The sequence below is a fragment of the Poecilia reticulata genome, linkage group LG5 (genome assembly GCF_000633615.1).
Source record: "Poecilia reticulata strain Guanapo linkage group LG5, Guppy_female_1.0+MT, whole genome shotgun sequence".
NCBI lineage: Eukaryota > Metazoa > Chordata > Actinopteri > Cyprinodontiformes > Poeciliidae > Poecilia > Poecilia reticulata.
The window spans coordinates 892,150-909,616 of NC_024335.1; the positions used below are offsets into that span (position 1 = coordinate 892,150).

The 17,467-nt window shown below is 46.0% G+C and overlaps 2 long non-coding RNA genes across 2 annotated transcripts in view; one reads left to right on the forward strand and one right to left on the reverse strand.

The window, feature by feature from the left end:
- Positions 1–2,534: 2,534 nt before the first annotated feature.
- The window catches only part of LOC103464260 (uncharacterized), a 25,428-nt gene continuing 10,495 nt past the window's right edge, over positions 2,535–17,467 (forward strand). Inside the window, exons 1-2 of the long non-coding RNA XR_533625.2 lie at positions 2,535–2,759; positions 4,197–4,417. This is a non-coding gene — a long non-coding RNA (uncharacterized LOC103464260). The remainder of the gene's footprint in view (positions 2,760–4,196; positions 4,418–17,467) is intronic.
- On the reverse strand, positions 12,653–17,056 carry LOC108166289 (uncharacterized). The gene is made up of 3 exons (XR_001776607.1): positions 16,797–17,056; positions 13,137–13,463; positions 12,653–12,752 (listed from the first exon to the last, which is right to left on the reverse strand). It is a non-coding gene; the product is annotated as an uncharacterized LOC108166289 (long non-coding RNA).

Sequence of the window (17,467 nt, forward strand, 5' to 3'; positions counted from 1 at the left end):
AAACAGAGGTGATGGTGTTTGGTCCCAGTGACTCCTGCGAGTCCTCCTCTGTTGACCTTTGACCTTTGGAGGTACATTTTAAACCTGTTATTACAGATCTTGGTTTTAAGGTGATTTTAAACTGGACAGCCAGATCAGAGCCGTGGTTAAGTCCAGCTTTTAACATTTAAGGCGACTGGCGTCAGTGAAATCTTTTCTTTCCATGTTGAAACATGATCCAGGCTTTTATTTCCACTCGGTTGTATTACTGTGACTCCCTTCACCTGGGAGTCAGTCAGTCGCTGCAGCTGGTTCAGATGCTGCTGCACCACTTTTAACAGGAACTGGAAAGAGGGAGCATGTGACCCCTGACCCCTGACCTGGCCTCACTTCACTGGCTGCCTGTATATTTTAGGATTCATTTTAAAATTCTTATGTTTGTTTTTAAATCACTACATAATCTTGGCCCCGGCTGACCTCTCTGAGCTTCTTCACCCCTACGGGCCCCATCGGTCTCTCAGGTCCAGCTGCTCCTGGAGGAACCGAGGTCCAGGAGGCTCAGAGGGTCAGAGCTTCTCTGTCATCGGCCCAAAGTTATGGACCGACTTGCCTTTGCAGGTGAGAGACGCCCCTTCACTGTCCACTTTTAAAGCTCGTCTTAAAACCATCTATTTTATTTGGCTTTCAACTCCAGCAGGATCTAGTTTTAAACTGTATGTTTGTTTTTAAACTGTAAGAGTTTTTATTTGTTTTATTGTTATGTTGTGTTTTAATGTACAGCACTTTGTATCAGCTGTGGTTGTTTTAAAGTGCTTTATAAATAAAGTTGGATTGGATTGTCAGAAACATCTGATGAGTGAGTAACCAGAGGTCATGTGAATGGTGGGAGCGGGCTTTGACTGGTCCGGCCGGCTGGCTGAGCTCGGTCTGAGCCGCACAGCGGCGGCTAATTGCACATGGAGAGGGTGAATTTAGATTGACTCCAGCTATTTAATATTTCAGAAGCAGTTTTTATAGTTGTGAAAGTGCTGAGTTGAAGCTCATTATGCACCAGCATTTGTCTGCATTGCTATCTTCGGAGCTGCATTAGTTGTTGGAGGCACTTAAAGCCCATTAGTTACCTGCTGTGCCAAAGATTTCTCCTAAACCAGCAGGCTTGATTAAAACGCAGAGAGCTAAAAATATTTTATTATATGCTCTGCATTAACTTAAAATCAAGGAAGAAATGAAGAGATCGCCTGTGAAAGTTGGAGAGTTTAACAGAGAGGTCCAGAAGAATTTCTTCAGAACCTGCAGGTTCTGTGGTTTACCGTCCAGCTGATCCAGGAGCGAAATCATCGCAGGCAGAAAATCCTGAAAAACACAAAGAAGATTTAAAACCAGATTGTTTGTGTGCTGGATGCTGAAGCTGCATAGCCACTAATAACAACAACGTGGATGTGATGTGGTTTTGGGGCGAACTCCCAGAATCCTCTGCTCAGCTGCTCCAGGTTCATTCATGACTTTGTCTTTAAAGATGAATCTGGATTTAACAGTTTTCTGCTTCCTTCTGGTTTCTGTGAACCTGGTTGCTGTGCTGCAGTTTCTGAGATGATCCGATTTAAACATCGTGATAAACGAACCGGATGCAGCAGCTGCTGTTTTCTAACGGTGATGAAGATCTGAATCTCACCTGAAGTTCTGCTGGTTCTGGACCTGAACTGAGCCGGGAGGTTCTGCCTGCTCCTCGTTCTGCTTTCATCTCTCTGATCTCAGACAGAAACAAGCCTAAAAATGCATCTGCATATTTTTAATGAAAGCGCTGACAGATGATGGCAGCAGGCGCTGGATTTACCGCCGCTCCCCAACTGTTCCTCACTCATAAAACATGAAATATATCCTCGGTGTTCTCACTGCTAAAACAGCAGCAGGAGTCACACAGTCAATCAGCAGTGTTTACTAATGCCGATTGCTGCTGCAGGCTGTAGATAAAACTGTTTGTGTGAATCAAAGCAGAGGCTTAATTCCCCGGGTGGATCCGGTTCTGCCGGCCCGGCCGTCGAGTCGTCGCTCCGACTTGTTGCTGCTGCCCTGCGGCTTCTGGCCGACGTCCAGATCTGGGAATGAAAGGGCAGAAACTTCAAATGAAGGGAAAGTGGATGTGAAGCCAAACAGAAACGTGGGAGCGTCCTGAAGCACGGCCTCCTACGTACGGATCAGAACCAAACAGAACCACCACAGGCTCCCAATCTGTTTCACTTCCAAACAACAGAAGGAAGCAAAAACCAGGCGGGTGGCTCAACTTTATTCTAATTACAGCATGGACTTTAACGTGTTAGTTTCAATTAAGTCATTTTTTTAATTCTTATTTTTATTTATTTTTTTTTTTTTTTACAAACAAAAGTTCCCACCAGAACCTTTGTATTTGTGTGTTTCTGGTACGCCCATAAATCTGACGGACAAGCTAATGAAACACAGGAGATTTAAACCGACTGAAACATTTCACCTCCACCTGAAGATCAGCATCCCCACAGCATGATGCTGCCCCCACCTTCCCCAGCCAGCCTCATGGTGTCACATGCACCGATCAGAGGAATCCACTTGTTTACATATTATGCAGTCACATTTGCTTTATTTTATGTTGAAAATGTTTAATTACACTTTATTAGAGGAAATTTGTTGATCCTGAGGTGAATGCGGTTGTGGAGTCCGCCACCAGGGGGCAGTGTGGCGTGAAGGCAGAGTGAACCGCGTTGCAGCTTCCGCTGGTTCCTGATTCATCATTTCTGCTGTTCATTCAGGTAATATTGCATGAGACGCTTACAAATCACATATAGCAAGACCGTATCTGATTCCGATGCTTTATATTTAACTTGTATGTGGTTTTAGTAAAGTTGAACCTGTGAACCGAACCGTTGTTGCTCAGCAGACACCAGGCTGCGTAATGGCGGCGCCATTTCCACTTTAACTGACACCAGAAACGCTGTCATAAAGTTCAGGCATCGTCGGTGTCATACGAAAATGGTTGTAGTTGTGTTATTGGCTTTGTTTGTATATTTAGCTATTGTTTACTATTGCTTTGGGAAAATAAGAAGTATTGGTTATCAGGCCGAGCTGAAGGGAATATTATTTCAGTTCGTATTTCATAACTTGCTAAGCTTCTGATTGGTCGATCCAGCTAAGCAGTTTAAACGGAGTTAATGGCTGTTTTTGTCTGTTATTTTATTCTGCCATCATGTTCGAAATAAAAATAAAACATAATGGCTCCTCTCATGCATTATTGTTTTGAACAATTATAATTTTTAGTTGTTTATCTTTTAATCTGTTCACAACCTGCTGACGTCAGCTTTTTGCTGTTTCCGTTCCTCAGATCATTTTGTGTTTCGGTTTGTTGGACAGGAAACGTCTGTTTGTTTCAGACCTGACATTCTGGTGTTTTTAGAATATCAGCTGATCCTGATGGTCCAGATGATGTGGAGCAGAGTAACCCGCCCATCACTTCCCACCAGGTTTTATCTTAGGGTAAAACTTTATTGTTCTTGTGCTGACATGCAGAGAAACCGGTCAGCTGACCTTTGACCCCATCGCCCGGATTCAGGGAGCCACGCTGCAGACGGACGGATGGGTCCCACTCTCATCCTGACCCAGCAGCAGGTTCTGGTGGTTCTACTGTCAGTGTAAACCCAGTTCCTGGTTCTGAATGGACCTTCCACTGAGGAACCGGGTCAGCTGAACGGAGCCAGAACCACTTCCTGCTGGCCTCTTTTCATCAGCTTATCATGGAAAACCAGAACCTGGAATGTTTATTTCCTGGTAAACGTCCAGTCACCTCAAAGCAGAACATTTACCCAGAATGCAACGGTGCAGAATTAAATCTTTCTGAAATCCTGTTTACTTCGCCGTGTCCAAACAAATGTTGTGTTCAGGGCCCAGCGGGACGCCGGCGCGCAGCGGCAATGTGAGCCGCTAAGCGGAGTTTTGCTCCACGTCAGGAATGGGATTTGGCGCTCCGGATTCTCTCCCTGTTCTTCTTCTCTTTCCTTCTTTCTCCCGATCACTTTTTGATCCGTTTGACCAAACAGGATGGATTTTTGTTTGTGGTTTCGTTCTGCAGCCGGAGCGTTTTTATTTGATTAAAACGTCCAGTTCTGTGCAAACAGAAGGTTTTACTGTTGATTAAAGACAAACAACGTATTCATTTACAGACATGAAGCTCATCCAAATATGTCTGCTCTCAGGAATCTGAAGGCGATGAAGGAACGTGTCTGGAATCTGGAGAATTCCCCTGCAGCTCAGCCCTTTGCTTCCCTCCTGCCTGGTTCTGGTTCTGGTTCTGTCACCTGATTGGTGGATCAGACGGACAGCCAGCGGCTCGACGCCGCAGCGAAACTTTCTGCAGGATCCAAACATGCTGCAGGATTCCTGCATCAAACATGGAGGGAAAAACTCACCTGTCCAGGTAGAAACTGCTTCCAATTATTTTCTACTTGGGTTTTTCTTAATTTTTGAATAAAATCCTTTAAGGGTCAAAAAGTTTTGATTTTGATGGCATTAAATGAGTTTAAATGACATATTTTGGACGAAGAGACGTTTCATTACCTCGACACCGTTCAGGAAAGGTTCAAAGTTCTGGTTTGTAAAAATAAAAACACTGCACAACAAACCAGTATGAGAATTGCTAACAAAATAAAAATAAGTTACTAATAATGATAAAATGAAATAATCTGCTGTAAACCTGTTAATGTTGGATCATTCATTCCGCTTCCAGTTTGGTTTCTGTAGATCAGGAGCAAATAATCTGCAGTTTAATCATCATATCAGAGCTCATGCATGCAGCAGAAAGGAGACAAACACATCCGCCTGTCATGCTCTGCGTCTCTTTTGTTGTTTCTTCCTTTGTTCTGTTTCTCATCAGTCCCCATGTGTCGTTGGTTTGCCTCACAGACTGAATGTTTAACAGACAGAAAGACGGCAGTAAAACACAGAGGCAGGCGAGTGATGGAGGAGAAACGAGCCGTCCGGTCTGCAGAGAGGAGCTGCGGTTTCAACACGTCACTCAGGCTTAATGAGAGGAAGGAGCCAAGCTCTGCCTCCTTCAGTTTCATTAAACCTGATTAAACCTGAAGCAGCTCCTCCACATGCTGATTGGTCCGTGTTGGTTTGATGAGGCGGCGCTGAAGGAGTTTCCAAACCAAACATTAAACTCTCCTGACGTCTGATCAAACGCTGGCTGTCTGCTGAAGCTGATCCGTCGCTTGGTTCCAACTCGGGCGAAGCACTAAAGGCTGAGTGGCAACATACAACACCGGAGTCAGGAGGAAAACCTGCAGCTGAGTTTTCCTCCTGTCGCATGGCGAGGTGGTTTCATCATCACCATCATCATCATCATCATCATCATCATCATCCTGGGTCTGATCAGGAGCCGTTTGGAGCACAAACCCTTCATCATAAAATACTGCTGGATGTTTCAGGGCATTTCTCTATTTTGGTGGAAGATAATTAAGGCTCACAAAGACAACAGATTTATTTTGAAGAAACGGTTTCCATTTCCTCTTATAAACTCTACATACAGAAACAAAACACAGGAAGCAGAGAACAAGATTCAAAAGTCAATTATGTCAAATTTAAGTTGGTGCTTGATGGTTGTAATCTTTCAGGTCTGAATATAATCTGAATTGAGTTGATGCTTTAGCTAAATGCCGTGTTTTAGCGCTGCTATCGTCTTGGTTAGCGTTGTCCACCACTATCTGCGCCCAAATCCTCAGGGACGACGTTCAGCCGGTGCAGGTTTCCTCCAGGATGTCCTGGCAGCGCGAACACCTCCACCTGCCGGTCCGAGTCGGACGGAGAACCGGGAGCAAGGTGCTGATAGGCTGCAGCAGAGAGAGGGACATCAGCAGGACGTTCAGACATCTGAGCTGCCAACACATTTAACCCAGTGGACCCATCCGGGTCGGACGGTTTCTCCCTCACACGAATCCGACCCGCCATGCAGTGTTTCGTCTCGCTGCCTGCAGCCTCTCCTGCTTCTCTTCTCCTGTGAAAAAGCCGCAGGCTGAGCAGAACGTTCAACAGATTCTCCTTTTTCTTTAATCATAAAACGTTTGTAATTATAACAGTGAGGAGTTTCAGGGCTGCTGACCACTTCTGCTCTTCAGCATGTTTTACTGCAGCCATTAAACGCTTCTTTTGTCTGTCTGTAGAAAGTACGCCTAGCTCAGCGCTTCTGCGTTCATCTGTGTGAAATTGCTCTCATGCTTTCACTTACTGAGCCACATTAAAAGAGTTTTTCATACTTTGTGTCAGAATGAGCAGATGTATCCACGGCAGAGACAAAGAAACCGTTTGGCTCCGAGTTTCGTTTAGAGAGAGAGAGAAATGCAAAACCAGGAGCAGCTAACAGACTCCATCTGTCTGCAGAACCGCAGGAGACGAGTTGTGAAGGATTCAGATGCGGTGCGCCCATATCATTACCCCCAGAATGTATTTTCACTCATTTCCATTTAACCAGGCTCCATCCGTCCTCGGCCGCCGCTGGAAGCCGCTTCCCTTTGGGCTCGGCCGCGGCTCTAAATGTGAACGCATGCTTCTGCTTCACACCTTCCTGCTGAGGAGGAAGACTTGATGTGGCAGCGAGATGCATGAGAGCATCCTCAGTCTCGTTGTGTTACCTTCATCAGCCTGACGTTCAGCCGGCTCTTTGGGTGTGTGAACAGACGAGCGCAGCGCAGCGAGGTGTGATGTCTTCTGGAAAGTGTTTGTGAGGACCAAGTTTTTTGTGGATGAGAAGCATCGGCGGTCAGAAACCATGGCGACGCGTCTTTCTAACAAACCGAAGGTTTTCAGGACGGCTGTGTGCTGAGCGGGTCAAAATCCGCTCATCCAGAGAAACGAGACTTTAAAACCACAGAGAGACGTGTGGCTTTTGTATGGGGATTACCCATAATGCTTTGCTTGCTGAAGGTGAATGCAGTTCCAGCTTCCACCAGCAGATGGAGCATTTCAGCGGACGTCGACGGAAGCTCACCAACGAAGTTTTGTGGATATTTGTAATGGAAACGCAGCTCTTTCTGCTTCCAGCAGGGATTGTGTCTTGTTTTTTTGTTCACGTATTTTCAGAGGGTGGTTTGCTACTTAACCCTGGGAAAGGTCAAAGGTGAAACGTCCGGGGCTCCTAGTTTAGTCCTGATCTGATCTCAGTGGGTTAGCGGACAGGGTCGATGAAGATGATGATGATGATGCTCTCCAGTTGTTGCATCACTTCCTCTGGTAAACAGTGAAACGTTGAGTCAGAATCTGTTTCCTGGCTCTTCTGGATGAGGGATTTTCCTCCTCCTCTGCTGCAGCTACGTTACGTCCCACATTTCCTGCATTTTGTTCGTTTCGTGTTTGGTTGTGTGTTTTCTGGTTCTCCTCCTGAACATTTCCTTTTCTGAGAGAGAGAAAGAGCTTAGCTGGTTCTTACAAAGGCTAAGCAGCTGTGTTGACAGAAGAAGCTGATTCTCTATTCTCTTCTCCTCCATCCTTCTTCCGTTTAGTCTCTCGCACACGCACACACACACACACACACACACACACACATTCACCACGACTTGGCAATGAATCTTGTCGGTTTTAATAAACAGTTACATCTTTCAAGCTGCTGACGTTGCAGCGAGAGGCAGATCTCAGACGGAGAGGAAGGAGGGCGATGTGTGCGTCTTCCTGCTGAGCGCCGCCAAGCCACACCGAACTTCTGAGGCTGTGCTTTTTATAACCGATGAGGATTAAAATCAGCAGATTAACGGAGCGACTCGGCAAACCAGTCGATATGTTTGTTGGGTTTAACTCTGTGCTTCAGTTCATGAACCCAACAGTTAATTTAAGCTGAATCAGCGTTTATTCAACCTGAACCCAACTAAAACTTTACTGATGATGTGAAGATCTGGTTCAGTTCAAATATCCAGCCAGAATTATCCCAGAAGCAAACGTGGCTGACTAGCTTAACCACACTGGGATTACTAATCCCAGTGTGGATTACAGGAAGCACTCAGTAAATCATATTCTTTGGAGTTGAACGAGAGAAAGAAATTAAATTCTAACCAATGCAGACAACAGATCAGCCGCGAGGTACATGTATGTCAAAAATGATTCAGAAAACGTTTTCATTTTCTCTGTCGAGCATCAGTTTTATTAGAAAAGCTAAAAACTCCTCACACTGAAACATTTCAGCCAAAGTCAGAAAGTTATTCCAAATTTTTCCCATCGGTGCTTCAAAATGTGCATAAAAATCTTTGATGGAAACACAGTTAGTGAAAGACTTAAAAACTGAGACAGGAGTTAAAAATGATGAAAAACGAACCAGAAGAAACGGCAAAATAACCGAAGGAGAGAAACTAATGAAGACTGGAAGAGCTGGGCTGAAGCGTAAAGAACCAACATTAATGCCAGAGAAACACACTTTAAACAAGCAAAAGACAAAATAAACTAAGAAACTAAACACCAAACATCCATCCATCCATTTTCTTGCACCCTTTTTCCCTCAATGGGGTCGGGAGGGGTGCTGGTGCCCATCTCCAGCCAACGTTTCGGGCGAGAGGCGAGGTCACCCTGGACAGGTCGCCAGTCTGTCGCAGGGCAACACAGAGACACACAGGACACACAACCATGCACACACACACTCCTAGGGGCAATTTGGAGAGGCCAATTAACCTGACAGTCATGTTTTTGGACTGTGGGAGGAAACCGGAGTACCTGGAGAAAACCCACCATGCACAGGGAGAACATGGAGACTCCATGCAGAAAGACCGGGAATCGAACCCAGAACCTTCTTGCTGCAAGGCAACAGCTCTACCAACTGCGCCACTGTGCAGCCCGCAGAAACTAAACAGTATTTTAAAATTATTGAACAGAGAAATGAACTAAATGCGGTTACATAGAAACCTAAAACAGGAAATGATCCAGGAAGACGGAGGTTCGGACTGAAATGAAACAAACTTTAAAGCTTTTAGTCGTTTGGGAAGCAAAATAAAATATCTATTTTTATTCCACAGTTGGATAAAAAGTTCATTTAAACCCAAAGATTTCCTCAATAAGTTTAAAAAAGCAGAAATGGAGTCAATCCCAGTGTGGCTGCCACACTGCTGCATCAGCGGAGCGTTTATCGGAATCCAACTGGGAATAATTCAGCCGGGTTCACGGATAACGATGAGAAAACCTTTTCATGACGGCAGTTTGGTTTTAAAACCATCCTGGTTGTCCTGACCGTCGGCTGGAAGCGGGCGGTGAACCGATGGAGGCCAAGCTGGTCCTGGCTTTAAACATCGCCATGGCAACCATTTGGCAGTAATTGAAGAAACTGTGCGGCTGCGTCCAAACATTTCTCCTTTTCTACTGCAAAAAAATCCACATTCACTGTCCTGAAGGGCTGAACCGTGTTAACTGTGGAAAACTGAAGAAATTAAACGTTTCAGTCGTTCCTGCAGCACATTCATGGTGTCATCTTCAGCGGGAACCAGTGGTTTTCTGCCGTCAGCAGAGAGTGAATCTGCTGCAGGGATGGAGAAGCATCACTCATTCACTTCCTGTGGAGGGAAACGCTGACGGATCCGCGCCTCCGGATCCGCCGCTAACGCTCACCGGGTCGCGCTTCAGGGTGCAGAAACGGACGCTGTCGTTCCTGGAGCTGCTAAATGTTGGCTTCCTACTCCTTCTTCATGTCTTAATCTGGACCTTCCAGATCCAGAGCGGTTCTGTGAAGAGGGAGCAGCTCTTGTGTGTTTCACTGCTGCTTCCTCTGCTGTCTTTGTGATGCAGATTCAACACGCAGCATTAAATTTACCGTCCGTTTATGGCGCGTTTCTGCTTTGACATGACATTACAAAACGAAGTCCTGATGAAAATGTCAGTGATCATATCGGGTTGGAGTCACTCTCATCCTTCACCTCTCTCCTCTTCCTCTGGGTCGGTCTCCACCCGCTCCGCCTCCAGCATCTTGATTCTCCGTCTCTCTGTCTGAAGCCACTGACCGCTCCGTCTGTAATTATTCCTCCCAGGAATCTCTGCTCCTCGGAGCTGACGTTGGGACGGATCAATAAGCCATCAGTTGCATATTGAGAGCCGATAGTTTCAGCCCTGCCCAGGAGGCTAATTCTTCTCTTCTTCAGTTTGCTCTTCTCTGTCCATATTTGTCTTGTTGTTTGGATATAAATATCGATAAATGTCCTCTATTTATCATCTGAATGATGGGATAATTAATAAGTGGAAGCTCAGACTCGGATCTGATTGGACGGCAGCTGCTGCATCACCTAAACTCAGTTCTGCAGGTTTTGAGCTGAAATGTTTCTGCTTCTATGGCTCAACATGAGAGACGTTAATAAAACCAAACAGTAGCTTTGCTGCAGCAGCAGCAGGGTCTCGTATGGAGGCTAATCGCTGTCGGTGCTAACGATGTCGGGTTTAATCCAAGCCTCCAGGCCGGACCGAGGCCGTCCTCCTCCTTCCTTTGAGGTGAACTGATGTCTCCGACTCTGGCTGCTTTATTCAAGCTTTAAGAGCTTCCTCCATATCAAGACTTTTTAAAGTAAAATGTAACATTGGAAATGTTCAGAAAGCCATCAAACAACTGATCTGTGCAAACATCGTCCGCTGATCTTCCGACTCATGGAGGGAAAATTCCAGACATTCCTCTTCATAGCAACACTTGAAAGTCCTTCATGGTGAGTTTAACGGAGATATTCAGTTCTCCAGGACGCTCCGGGTCAGAACCGGGTCAGAGGAAGAGGTCTCCTCCCTGGGTACCCATAAAGATTCCCGAACCATCTGATCCGACTCCTGATCCGATTCCTTCTGACGGAGAGTTCATGTCTTTGTATGACTGATTCAGAAAAAAACTCAATTCAGTCACTTTGACCAGGGTTCTGGTTCTTCTCATCATGACCCAACTCTCCTGACTCTTAGTGAAGAAAGGACGAGATGGACCCGAACACCGAGATGGTCGAACGTCCGTCCAACCTGAGGGCCGGTCCAGGTTCTTCCCAGAGAGCCTCAGCTTTAACCGGAGTCTGGTGGAGGTGTTACAGACCTGGAGGTTCTCCATGGCGCTCTAATATTCTTCATGACCGAAACAAACAGACTCTTATGTGGTTTTAGTGAAACATCAGTAGTTCTTCGCTGTAAGCATAAATATGAACGACCAGTCAACCATGGCAGTAACCATGGTAACCTCCTCTCAGTAAACGCACCGCGCTGCTGGAACCAGCGTCACTTTTAAAGGTTCTTCCTGTTCTGGTCTCTGGGTCCAGAAGAAGCGTCAGAGTAAGATTCAGCGGCGCGGCTTCAAGCCGGCGTCGGGCGTTTCTGGTGCAGCTGCTGCAGATGGAAGGACGCGACATGCTGACATGTGCTGCAGGCGACGAAGTGCCAGTCATTTACAGTGAAACTCTGAGAGACACGTCGTCGGTGGACCAGGACATGAAAGGAGGGAGATGGAAGAGCCGCCCGCGTCCGGCAGCGTGACAGGCGGTAAGCCCGAGCGACGGCTCAGCGTCCAGCTGGAACCTGCAGGTTCTGGTGGGTCCAGCTAGAGGAACCGACGTGTGTCTGCTTTCATCCAGAAGGTCCGGAAGGACACAGGATCCGTACTAAAGCAAAGGATCTGGACAAGGGAAGAATGTGACGTTATAGATGAAACAATGGCGATTTCTGCACACAAGCAGCTAAAACTTTCCCATTTCTTGGATCTGAGGAGTTTTATAGAAAGATCATTCCAGAGAGTCAAAGACCTTAATGGAGTCAGAATAATCCATGTCTGCATCGCAGCGCACTGAAAAACAGATTTTTGTCTCCCACCTCCAGTATGAGATATTGCACTGTATTATTTAAGATATCAGGACTGTACTAAATATAAGTGGCTTAAATACAGACCCTCGAGGAACCAAACAATTTATATTTACCTGTCCAGATGCGTAATTCATAAATGACACAGATTATCTGCAGATTAGCAGAGAACCAGTCAGTAAATTGTGGTCGGCTGAGTCAAATGTGGAGCAAAGACGAAATAAATTAAACTTTGTTCAGGATTTTTATCGGTGCAGCCGCAGAGATCCGATGTAATCTGGAAACGACTGAAGAGATTATTTTCCATCATAAAATGGTACATTTGATTATAAGCGGTTATTCTAAGGTCTCTGCCAGAAGAGGTAGATTTAAAATGTGATTGAAACATTTATTATTGATTCTGGATTAGTTCAGTTTTCTGATTCGCACAGTGCTGCTATTTTCCTCTGAATTTTGTTACAAAATGAATCTCTGAAGTTTTAGCTGGACTTCGTTGTGAACGGTTTATAAAAGAGGAATCTGAAACTTTCTCTTTCTGCTTCTAGTCTAATTTCATTTTGTTGAACTTCATTTCCTGCCATGAATGAATGAACGTGTGTGTTTAACATGAGCCCTCTAACGTGTTCAACACAGCAGCGTAAACATTTGATGCTGATGAAACAAAGCTCAACATGACTGTGTGCTCATTTTACTGTTTTATTGTTTATTTAAACCCATTTTCTTGCTTTTTTAAATTCCTTTAAAAAAGCTTTGAACTTTGAGCTGCTTTTCATTCACTTCTGATCTGAAAACGTCATTTTAACTGTGATACCTGGAGAGGAAATCAGTGTTTCACTGCATCTTGACCTGGAACATTACCTCTTTGTTTTCATTTTAGCGGATCAGCTGGCCATCAAGCGGTCAGGAAGTTATTGTGACGTCGTAACTCCGCCCACTCCGCCATGACGGACGTCAGAACAGCAAGGCTCCTTTACAGCCTGTCAGAAAACAGGCAGCCGGGTCTAACAGCGCTTTGATTCAGTTGATTTCACTTTAAAAACGATCCGCTGCGCGGTCGGCAGGATAGAAACCAAACTTCTCATTTTGTTGTAAAGCCTTTAATGAGGAAAGATGCAGCGGCGCTGGACAGCAGCCATGATGGCTGGCAGCCTTCGGTGTAATCGAAGGTATTTTACAAGGCAAGAAGATTAACGTTCATTTAAGTAAGTATGATTAGAAAGGAGAAGGTAAGGGTCTGGCCATGGACAGGTGAGTTACAGACACAGCAGCTCAACAAGTACAACTTTGGAAACCGACTTCAGTCGCGCTGCTCAACACATCATGGCGCCTGGAATGGTTAAGTGACGTAGGTCAGATCTCACCTGTAAACCAGAGAAGGTTTTTCCCGGCGGTGTGTGAGCCGGGTCGGGTCGGGTCGGGACGCCGAGCAGAGATCCGGTTCTCCGCCTGCCAGGCTGCTGCTGGGGAAGATAATCACAGCACATTCTTTGGTGACAGCATGTTTTCAGGGAGAAGCTTTCAGAAGTGAATACCCAGATCAGGAGGAAGCCTCCGAAGCTTTCAACGCCGAACAAATCAGCCATCAGCTGATCCGAGGTTCATTCAGCAGCAGGAAGACGCGGCGCAGCGGCGCTTCCTGAAGATGCTTCTGTGTTTCGTTGCTGCTTGCAATCACCTCCTCTCTGTTCCTGTGAAGTGAAGCGTCGTGTCAGATAAACAGATTAAAAGCAGCTTAAATGGAGCAGCTCAGATTCCTGACCCGTCGTCTCGACCCAGGGACGGAAAAAGGCCTCAGAAAGTTTCCAGAGCAGGAAAACAACTTTGTTTTTCTCGTCTGTAATAGCTTTTGTAGGATTTTGCCTCCTGTGTTGATGTCAGGAAAAAAATCAATAAAACGTGTGCGGCGAGATTTTGCACACCTGAAAGAAAATCACTGGAGCTACAAATTCTGAACTGTGTGAAGCTTCATGGATCTTTCCTGGAAAGATGCGCCGATTTTTCTACATCACTGCGTCCCTATTTGCTTTTTAGAATATAAATGTCCCATTTCAGACGTTCTTCACTCTGTTTAAAATTGATTTTCGAGCTTCGCGCACAATGAATACTTCAATCACATCTGAAAAGTCCCCTTAACAGGAGCTGCTGCGGAGTTTCATGTTCGCTTTGTGGCAACACGACAGAAAAGATTTCCATGAGAACTCAGAAAGAAAAACTACATGTAGAAATTAAATTACGTGAATGGGAACACCTGGTGAGAAACGGTGAAACCGGTGAGCAGGCAGATGTAGATGAGGGGAGGGAAGCGTGAGGCCTGAGTAAAATCTGATTCCAGCGCCGGCGGAGAGGCTCAACGCCTCGACCTTCACCGTCTCCCAGGCTGACGGCGCTCGGCTGCGTTAAGACGTTTTTCTGTCAAACCTCACTGCTACTGCAGATGTGAACGCCTGTACGGAGGCCATGTGTGCAGGTGAAGCAATAACTGAATGAAGAAAACGATGATGAGCTTTACTGACCAAAGGCAGGTCAGGCTTTTAACCAGCAAACACAAAGTTGGTAACATTCTGCTGTAAACCGGTTAAACTCTGATGAGTTTCATTCACCACGTTTCTACACACACCAGACATTTGACTGGTTGGTTTAGGAGCAGCTGCTCAGAGCAGCGCTGGTAGAAACGTTAAGGGTTCATAGAGGAGCCGTGTTGGGGAGACTTCCTGGAGGCGGAGCTTCAGAGAGAACAGAAGCTTCTTAAAGAGACAGAGACCCAGTTTATTGGAGTCACATCTGATTTTCTATAAAATGTCTCTGTGTGTGGAAAACCAGCAATACTGGCCCTTTAAAAAAGGGAAAATTAAAAGTAAGTTTTTTCTCTCCTTATTTGTGATGCGCCACAAAAATTTAGAAGAAAAAAAAGTGGAAACAACTTCTGAGAAAATATTGTTTTTTTTAATATTTTTCTAAATTTAAAGACATTAAGATAGAAAACATTTAAAGGCTTCTCTGATATCTGTCATTCATCCATGAATCATTGGTTGCCATGGAGACAGGGTCGATGCGAACACATAAATCCCCCCCCCCCGAAGGAAGGTACGTAAAGGAGCACATGCGCTGCACTTCTCAGGTACGCTCGCTCTACCCCGTGAAAGGTGCGTGAAAAGTAAAACTCGCTACATTTACCCCGTTAATGGGCGCGAGGTGAAGGGGCATAAGGCGCGCCGCCCCCTCCAGACGGGGTTCTGACGCCCCCTGTGGTGCAGCGCCCCTATGCGCTGCATGCCCACTTTTTGCGCCACAGCATGGAGACAAACATGACGCTCGTATTATAATCCACTCAGCCAATCAAACCGAAACCCATAAAACCTTCAGGTTTCTACTTTTACCCTCAGAGTGTCATTTTCAGGTTTCATTTTTATTCTGGGATTCTTTTTAAATTCCTTTTATGCAGTGAAACTCGTATGTTCCAGATTTTATTGCACTAAACTAATGATGCCCGACGCTTTGAGCACACCGTGACACGTTTTTCAGCTCTCTCAAGTTTTCATGGGAACGTTTTCAAGTTGAAAAGCATGAGCAACATTTTCTTTTGTTACGTTTTGTGTTTAATTAACCCTTTCCTGAGGATTTCTCCTCTCTTCCAGCGCTCCACCGCTGTTCAACACGCAGCCGCAGGGTGCCTTGCTCAGAGGAACCCTGCAGGAATTACTCTGTCATGTTCCATACAAAAGTTTCCCCAGCCAATCAGCAAGGTCTGAAAACCAATTTTGGTCAACAGTGCCCTCAGTTTTTTAGAGCATCCATCAGCAGGCGCCCACAAAACTCATTTCAAGAGCCGCTTTAATAGTCTGGCGGTTCTTGACCTTCCGTCTCAAAGTGGCTGCAGCTGTTGCTGCTGACGCCTCGTTGTGTCCAGCCGCGCCGGCGGACTCACATTTCTTTAAATCCGTTATGACATCTGTGAATTTCTCTGTCAGCAAGCAGCTTTTCCTGCATGAGAAGGAAGAAATGCATTTTCTTCCCAGTGTTTGTTCTCTGTCTGCTTTCCCTGCGACACGCTGAGAACATTCTTCACAGCGGAGCGGGAGCGGCGGCGCTCCGACGCCGAGCTTTGATTAAAGAACGAGGCGGGAAAAATAGCTTCACTGCCAACAGATGTTCAACACGCCGGAGCTTTTCATGGTTAAACTTACAAGTAAGGCGCAAGAGAAGAAGTCAGAAAGAAAAAGAAAGTGAATAAATAAACTTGATTCGGAGACTGAAGACTGGAACTGATCAGCTGGTAGCTAAAGGCTGGAGACGCTTCATCTCCTGCAGCGACTGATGCAACCAAACAGACTGACATGAACCTGCAGCTCTCTGGGTAACTAGACCGGCCTGGATCCAACCTGATCACCAATAATCGAAGCTCAAGTCGGAGGAATCTCTTCAAAGAATGACAGAGGTTGTGCGGCGGCCATGTTGGAGCTTCAGCTATGGGGAAACTTTACTGGAGACACAATCCCAGTGATCCCAATGATCTCAGTGATCCCAATGATCTCAGTGATCCCAATGATCCCAGTGGTCCCAGTGATCCCAGTGGTCCCAGTGATCCCAGTGGTCCCAATGATCTCAGTGATCCCAGTGGTCCCAGTGATCCCAGTGGTCTCAGTGATCCCAGTGGTCCCAGTGATCCCAGTGATCCCAGCGGTCCCAGTGATCCCAGCGGTCCCAGTGGTTCCAGTGGTCCCAGTGATCTAAGTGGTCCCAGTGATCCCAGCGGTCCCAGTGATCCCAGTGGTCCCAATGATCCCAGCGGTCCCAGTGATCCCAGTGATCCCAGTGATCTAAGTGATCCCAGTGATCCCAGCGGTCAGAGGAACCAGGACATTAAATGGTGAAGGTAAGACCAGGATCCATAAATATTGTTAGCTATTACTTGCTCGGCTGCCCTGAAACAGCCGATGCTCAGGCTAATGCTGCCGTTAGCATTCCCTTTTTGCTCACATGCTAGCTGCTAGCATCCTATAAATAAATAAAATAAACCTCACCGTTCCAAAGACCAGACCATGTTTACCGTGGCGTCGTTTGGTACCAAACCCTTCTCCTCCAGACGTTTCCAGGTCTGGTTCTGCTGTTTGGTTCTGCAGGATGTTGACCGGACCCGGTACTTCATGACATCTACATGCTGCGGCGGGTTTCTGGGACGACGGGGCCAGAAAATCACCTCGGGCTGTCGGTGCCTCGCTTTGTTTTTCAGAAACTGAGAAATTGGTGGAAACAGAGCAGGAATATTTTATCCTTTTTCAGACCTGCTGTTTGTTTTCCTCCTTTTCTTTTTATCTCCATCTGCCGGGAAATTTCCTTAAAAGAAGCTTAACTTGGAGTCCGATTTGCACCAAGCAGGAAACCTTTTGCTTCCTGATCTCTGCAGAAAAGTTGAACTAAAATCTGGATAGTAAGAATCTGATCCTGAGTCGGGAAACTGCTGAACACCAGAGAGTTTAACCTGCAGGAAAAGGTCCAGGGATTATTTTTATCACTGTGAGAAAAACGCATTCTGGCTGAATCAAGCTGTATTTATTTCCACTTCGCAGGCTGCAAACGACTCCTCCTACCTTTTAAAACCTCATTTGACCGTGTGTGTGTGTGTGTGTGTGTGTGTGTGTGTGTGTGTGTGTGTGTGCGTGGGTGCGTGTGTGTGTGTGCGTGTGTGTGTGTG